We start from the raw sequence: 8,225 nt of genomic DNA, 5'->3' as shown, positions 1-8,225 counted from the left end.
CAAGTTTTAATGACTCCAACCTATGTGTATGTAAACTTCCGACTTCCGAAAAATCTTGCATATCTTAATTTATTTCCACAATTAACTAATAATATGTCTAATGATGTAGGCACTTCCTACGAAGGATTGTTACATATAACCAGGACTGGCACAACTAAAATTACATTTTTGGCAAGCAATTATTGTGATTCAACCTATACTGCCCCTAACATCATTACCCCATAGCAACATATGTTGTATACATACACTCTCCCCATCCTTTCCCCACAAACAAACACAAGCTCAGATGTTCAACAGTTGTTCCATCCCAGAGCCCAACTCAAGAGAATACTTGATGTCTGAATGTGTGTACAGTTGTAGCTGTTTGAGAACGCATTCCAAATTGGACAAGAATGGGGAGATTTGATGAAAAAATGTCTAGTTTTAACGGATGGAGCTCAGATACACCCCTATCCCCCGAAACACACACACACACTGGTCCCCCATTGTAACCATTTTCCCAAGCACCTCTGTGCAGCCAGACCAGCCGATTATTTTGTGCCACTAGGGTCACAATAATTTGTCCCGTCTCATTGTCCGAGTGTGACCCCCTCCCCATGGGTCCACCGGAATCCCCACAGGCTAGGTACAAGGTCGTCAAGGTTCTCATTAGCAGCTTTGAGAAATTCCTTCTATATTATGCTCATCCATCCGGGGACTTTGGCTTTGTTTTATCAACCCTGCCAGGCAGGCTCAGACTCTTGAGGGGGCAGTGCTGCTTTAGTGGGTCTCTGACCGCGTTTATCTTTCTGTCTTGGCTGTGTATAGGCTACTTGCAGTGGGCCTTTAAAACAGATAAGGACTTCTCCTTAGTTTGTGGATCTCTCAGGTGGGTGTCTAGGATATAGGGTTGGGGACCATTCCATCATGAAAGGACAATACATTTATTTAAAATGTACATCCCATATCTGCACAAATTGAAAACTCTCTCTGTCACAACTCCTGCTCGCAGACACACATGGGCTCTGGCTTTTGCAAGCATTATCCTTTTTCACTCACTTAACTCATCACACTTTTTCAATCACACAAACACACACTCTATCTTCCGTCACAGCCACAGCCTGAATTGCTTGTGAAGGTTATTGTTCTCACTGTACAGTGCCTTGCGAAAGTATTCGGCCCCCTTGAACTTTGCGACCTTTTGCCACATTCCATGCTTCAAACATAAAGATATAAAACTGTATTTTTTTGTGAAGAATCAACAACAAGTGGGACACAATCATGAAGTGGAACGACATTTATTGGATATTTCAAACTTTTTTAACAAATCAAAAACTGAAAAATTGGGCGTGCAAAATTATTCAGCCCCCTTAAGTTAATACTTTGTAGCGCCACCTTTTGCTGCGATTACAGCTGTAAGTCGCTTGGGGTATGTCTCTATCAGTTTTGCACATCGAGAGACTGAATTTTTTTCCCATTCCTCCTTGCAAAACAGCTCGAGCTCAGTGAGGTTGGATGGAGAGCATTTGTGAACAGCAGTTTTCAGTTCTTTCCACTCGATTGGATTCAGGTCTGGACTTTGACTTGGCCATTCTAACACCTGGATATGTTTATTTTTGAACCATTCCATTGTAGATTTTGCTTTATGTTTTGGATCATTGTCTTGTTGGAAGACAAATCTCCGTCCCAGTCTCAGGTCTTTTGCAGACTCCATCAGGTTTTCGTCCAGAATGGTCCTGTATTTGGCTCCATCCATCTTCCCATCAATTTTAACCATCTTCCCTGTCCCTGCTGAAGAAAAGCAGGCCCAGACCATGATGCTGCCACCACCATGTTTGACAGTGGGGATGGTGTGTTCAGGGTGATGAGCTGTGTTGCTTTTACGCCAAACATAACGTTTTGCATTGTTGCCAAAAAGTTCAATTTTGGTTTCATCTGACCAGAGCACCTTCTTCCACATGTTTGGTGTGTCTCCCAGGTGGCTTGTGGCAAACTTTAAACAACACTTTTTATGGATATCTTTAAGAAATGTCTTTCTTCTTGCCACTCTTCCATAAAGGCCAGATTTGTGCAATATACGACTGATTGTTGTCCTATGGACAGAGTCTCCCATCTCAGTTGTAGATCTCTGCAGTTCATCCAGAGTGATCATGGGCCTCTTGGCTGCATCTCTGATCAGTCTTCTCCTTGTATGAGCTGAAAGTTTAGAGGGACGGCCAGGTCTTGGTAGATTTGCAGTGGTCTGATACTCCTTCCATTTCAATATTATCGCTTGCACAGTGCTCCTTGGGATGTTTAAAGCTTGGGAAATCTTTTTGTATCCAAATCCGGCTTTAAACTTCTTCACAACAGTATCTCGGACCTGCCTGGTGTGTTCCTTGTTCTTCATGATGCTCTCTGCGCTTTTAACGGACCTCTGAGACTATCACAGTGCAGGTGCATTTATACGGAGACTTGATTACACACAGGTGGATTGTATTTATCATCATTAGTCATTTAGGTCAACATTGAATCATTCAGAGATCCTCACTGAACTTCTGGAGAGAGTTTGCTGCACTGAAAGTAAAGGGGCTGAATAATTTTGCACGCCCAATTTTTCAGTTTTTGATTTGTTAAAAAAGTTTGAAATATCCAATAAATGTCATTCCACTTCATGATTGTGTCCCACTTGTTGTTGATTCTTCACAAAAATACAGTTTTATATCTTTATGTTTGAAGCCTGAAATGTGGTGAGCCTTAAGACGTTCAAAGACCAGGTTTTCAGTGGCCACATATACCAAGACATCATCAAGGTAACGCAGCAGGCTAGGAAAGTACTGATCCCGGAAGATGTTTAGCATCATCCTCATGAATGTTGCAGGAGTGTTACATAACCCCTGTGTCATACGGTTGTATTCATACAATCCAAATGGTGATGCAAAGGCTGTGAATCTCCAATCGTCCTTATGCATTTCCACATTGTAGTAGACAGAGGTAAGGTTCACCGTTAAAGAAAAGGCATTTTTACCTAAATCAGCCGGCGTGTCAACCTGCTGAGGGAGTGGATGAGCATCTTTGAAGGTGCGAGCATTGAGCCCAGGAAAGTCAACACAGAGTCTCAGGTCCCCAGACTTCTTCCAGACAAGGACAAGGGGTGAGGCAAACTCACTACTTGACTCCCTTATGATTTCACATTCCTCCATCTCATTGAATGCTTGCTTGAGCTTCTCATGCTGATTAGGTGAAAAGAGTCGGTATGGCATCCAAAGGGGTTTCTCATCACTGAGTCGGATGCAATGAAAACAGCCAGTAGCTTTTCCACAATCCAACTTATGCCTGGAAAAGATGGACTGGTACTCAGCTATGAGCTGGATAAGCTTCTCCTTACCAGCAGGAGACACTTGACAGGAGTTATCGTCAAAATCAGTTAAAGGTAAGTCACGTAAAACACCCAAACTGATTGAACTCTCAGGTCCGTCAGTATCGTCAAGTCGGCTGGAACCGTCATCAGTCAGAGTCAAGTCATCTTGACGGTCAGTGAGTATGTCAGTCGTTCTCTGCACATGCCGCTGCAAAGCTGTTGGTGAATCATCAGTCACGCGCAAACAATCATAGTCCTCTAAAGCCATGCAGGATAGGACATTGGATAGCGTGGCATTTTGTCTCAATATCACTGCCTTCTGAGAATGGTTGATCACTTTAACAGGAAACCACCCATCCCCCCACAACATAGCTACAGTCCTCGCTACCATGACATACCTCGGTGTTGTACTTGAACTGCTGGGCTCGCTAATGACAGCACTGCCAGGTTCTGAGTGTTTCGTAGTCTGCCCCAGACTAAGTGCTCCTGCGTAAGCTCTAGCGTCCCAGTCCCTTAAAACCTGTTCAGGATAGGGGGCAGTATTTCCCCTTTGGATGAATTGTGTGCCCATAGTGAACTGCATCAGAATCTGTCCCAAATTGCTAATATATGCATATTATTATTATTATTGGATATAAAACACTCTGAAGCTTCTAAAACCGTTTGAATTATGTCTGTGAGTATAACAGAACTCACAGGGCAGGCAATCTTCCAAACTAGTTTTGGAATCCTGAAAGTTGGGGCAACTTTGACGTCATCGCCCCCTCCCTTCCCAACAAGTTATGGATCTGGAAACACTTCCTATGTCTTCCACTAGATGTCCTCATTCAGTAGAAAGTGTAGTCAAGCATTTGCTGTGAACTCTGACCTAATGGGGAGGAATTTGCTACAAAGATTCACGTGCTTGAGGGCGCATATGCGTTAGAGGGCTTTGTCTGTTCCAGTCAGCCCCAGATGAACTAGGATTGTCCGGTTGGAATGCCATTTGTTTTGTATGTTTATAACATCCTGAAGATTGATTCTGCACTTAGTTTGACCAGTTTCATCGACCTGTAATATGTAATTTGGAAGTTTTGATGCAAAATTATCCTGGACCAGAAGTCATTTTTTGGGCATTTGAGCTGAAACTGGTAGCAGATAATGCTACATGGACACTAGAATTGAACATTATGAAACAAAACGATTTATTGTTGAAGTAGGACTCCTTGCAGTACATTCTGATCGAAGACCATCAAAGGTAAGGGAATATTTATGTTGTAATTTTGTATTTCTGTTGACTCCAACATAGCGGAGAAATATTGTTATTTCTGAGCGCCGTCTCAGATTATTGCATGGTAAGCTTTTTCCGTAACGTTAAAAAAAAATGTGACACAGCGGTTGCATTAAGAACCAGTGTATATTTTTAATTATATGTAGAACATGTATCTTTAGTCAAAGTTTATGATGAGTATTTCTGTTATCTGGCGTAGCTTTCTATAATTGCTCCGGACATTTTTGAGAATTTTTTGAACATGGCGTCAATGTAAACCGAGATTTATGGATATAAAATGCATATTATCGAACAAAACATAAATGTACTGTGTAACATGTCATATGACTGTCATCTGATGAAGATTTTCAAGAGGTTAGTGAATGATTTTTTTTTTAAATCCTGCTTTTTGTCATTTTATCTTTTGTGGCACAAAATGGCTGCCTTTTGTCTTTGTTTTGGTGGTGGTCTAACATAAATATGTGCTGTGTTTTCGCCGTAAAACATTTAAATCTGACACCCTGGGTAGATGAACAAGGTGTTTATCTTTCATTTGAGCTATTGGACTTGTTAATGTGTGGGGGTTAAATATTTCTAAGAATATTTTTGCATTCCCTGCGCCACCGTTTCAGCTGAACGGGGGGGGGGGGGGGGGGGGGGGTGTAGTTCCCATAGGGGAACCCATAGGCTTAACACGTTAAAGTCCCGTAGTTCCAACTTTGTCAGATACTTCACTGTCTGACCATTTGCCAGAGCCACACCAGAGCATCCGATTGTAATGTATTTTCTAGGTCGTTCCAGCTATGAGGTGCATTAAAACTACAGTGCCTTGCAAAAGATTTCACCCCCCTTGGTGTTTTTTGTTGCATCACAACCTGTAATTTAAATGGGTTTTTATTTTATTTAATGTAATGGACATACACAAAATAGTCCAAGTTGGTGAAGTGAAATGAAAAAAATGACTGATTTAAAAAAAATCAAAAAAATGTCAAACGTAAAAGTGGTGCGTGCATATGTATTCACCCCCTTTGCTATGAAGGCCCTAAATAAGATCTGGTGCAACCAATTACCTTCAGAAGTCACATAATTAGTTCAATAAAGTCCACCTGTGTGCAATCTGTGTCACATGATCTGTCACATGATCTCAGTATATATACACCTGTTCTGAAAGGCCCCAGAGTCTGGAACAAAACTAAGCAAGTTGCACCACCAAGCAAGCGGCACTATGAAGCCCAAGGAGCTCTCCAAACAGGACAGGGACAAAGTTGTGGAGAAGTACAGATCAGGGTTGGGTTACAAACAAATATCCGAAACTTTGAACATTCCACGGAGCACCATTAAATCCATTATTAAAAAATGGAAAGAATATGGCACCACAACAAACCTGCCAAGAGAGGGCCTCCCACCAAAACTCACGGACCAGGCAAAAAGGGTATTAATCAGAGAGGCAACAAAGAGACCAAAGATAACCCTGAAGGAGCTGCAAAGCTCCACAGCAGATATTGGGGTATCTGCCCATAGGACCACTTTAAGCAGTACACTCCACAGAGCTGGGCTTTACGAAAGAGTGGCCAGAAAAAAATAAGCAAACATGTTTGGTGTTCGCCAAAAGGCATGTGGGAGACTTCCTAAACATATGGAAGAAGGTACTCTGGTTAGATGAGACTAAAATGTTGCTTTTTGGCCATCAAGGAAAACGCTATGTCTGGCGCAAATCCAACACCTCTCATCAACCTGAGAACACCATCCCCACAGTGAAGCATGGTGGTGACAGCATCATGCTGCGGGGGTGTTTTTCATCAGCAGGGACTGGGAACTGGTCAGAATTGAAGGAATGATAGATGGCGCTAAATACTGGGAAATTCTCGAGGGAAACCTGTTTCAGTCTTCCAGAGATTTGAAGTCTTATTTCTTGTTTGTTTCACACAAACAAAATATTTTGCATCTTCATAGTGGTAGGCATGTTGTGTAAATCAAATGATACAACCCCCCCCCCCCCCCAAAAAAATCATTTTATTTCCAGCTGGTAAGGCAACAAAATAGGAAAAATGCCAACGGGGGGAATACTTTCGCAAGCCACTGTAAAAGCGGATTTAGCTAATTCAGTGGAGACCCGACGAACCTCAAGAGTTACCCAATGCAATGAACGTATTTGGTATCTCATGTTTGTGTAGGTGTAAACCTGTGTAGTACACTGTTGTAAACAAAAAGGAGTAATGACGGGATCTACGGGAGTTTAATGAGGACCAGCCAACCTTTACATCATATACGAACGCACTCGTGAGTATTAAAACTGTAACCTGTGATAAAACGAATGGCGTTATGGTAGACGGCATCCAAAGGTTTAGGAGTAGTGGTTTGCTACAATCTGGTAAATGGTGTCACCATATTCAGGAACTGGCAGGAAGGCTGACTATACAATTTGCTTTCTGGTATTTAGGGAGAAGCAAGACCTATAAAAAAAAGAAGCCCACTTTAAACCTTTGATTTTTTAAACTAGCTCATCCGTATGTTTTTAAACATGAAATCTTTGTCAATCCAAATGCCCAGATATTTATATCGATGGTATCGATGGGAGAACCATCCAATAAATAAATATGTAGACCATGTGATTTTTTTGTTGTTGCGAGAATTAGAGAACAACATGTATTTAGTCGTCTTGTCCGAATTAAGTAGAAGTTGTAAACCAACCAGTGCTTTTTGTAAGGCAACAAGGTCATATTGCAGCTCTAACATAGCCTGGTCAACCGTTGGGGCACATCGTCTGGATACAGATTAATATTACAAGTTTTAACAGTCTTAATGTAGTCTTTCAGAGTGTTTCAGACAAGACTGTAAAGGACAATGTAATTTATATGAAATTTAAATATGGCAAGATATGTTTGGCAAATAAAGTGGTTTCATCACTTTCCGTTAGGTTTAATTAGCATTTGAAACCCCATCGGCATTGAAACCCCATCGGCACGTTTTCCTTGTCTTCCCGTGACAGATGATCAAACCCGAACGATTACTGGATAGGATTTTACAAAAGGGCCTACATGTTATAAAGATAATAATAATAATACAAATAATAATAATACATATATGTATTTATATAAAACAAGAACTATTTATTTACAAAAAAAACTTGCTTATCAAAATGAATCACATTATCTAATTTTTATGTCAAATTGCATAATAAGACAATGGACAGATTTGCCAATGTTGTCTACTAATGCGTTTGTAGCTGTGCACAAGCCAACAACACAGATATGCATACCCCTGTAGACATACACTTTATGGAACGGCAGGGACTGTGAAGAGAAACACACAAAGGCCCAGACATACGCACTCTCCACACACGTACATTGTAATATTGTTGTAATGTTGGTATTATACATTTTGTATTGTAGATATGTAGTGGTGTAACAATGTTAAATGATGTAATGTTTAATACTTTGTTATATGTACGTGCTTTAATGTGGTTAGACCCCAGGAAGAGTAGCTGCTGCCTTGTCATCAGCTAATGGGGATCCCTAATACATATAAATACAAATACGGTGATTCTCTCAGAATACACATAAAATACACATACACATGTGTATTTGGAGTGTATAGCCAATATTGGGGACTGTGACATCGTTTCCCAGAAACAGAAACTGACATTCAATCTCGGTT

The sequence above is a fragment of the Oncorhynchus clarkii genome, chromosome 12, assembly GCF_045791955.1.
Source record: "Oncorhynchus clarkii lewisi isolate Uvic-CL-2024 chromosome 12, UVic_Ocla_1.0, whole genome shotgun sequence".
In the NCBI taxonomy this organism is placed as follows: Eukaryota; Metazoa; Chordata; class Actinopteri; order Salmoniformes; family Salmonidae; genus Oncorhynchus; species Oncorhynchus clarkii.
This window is presented reverse-complemented; position numbering follows the sequence as displayed.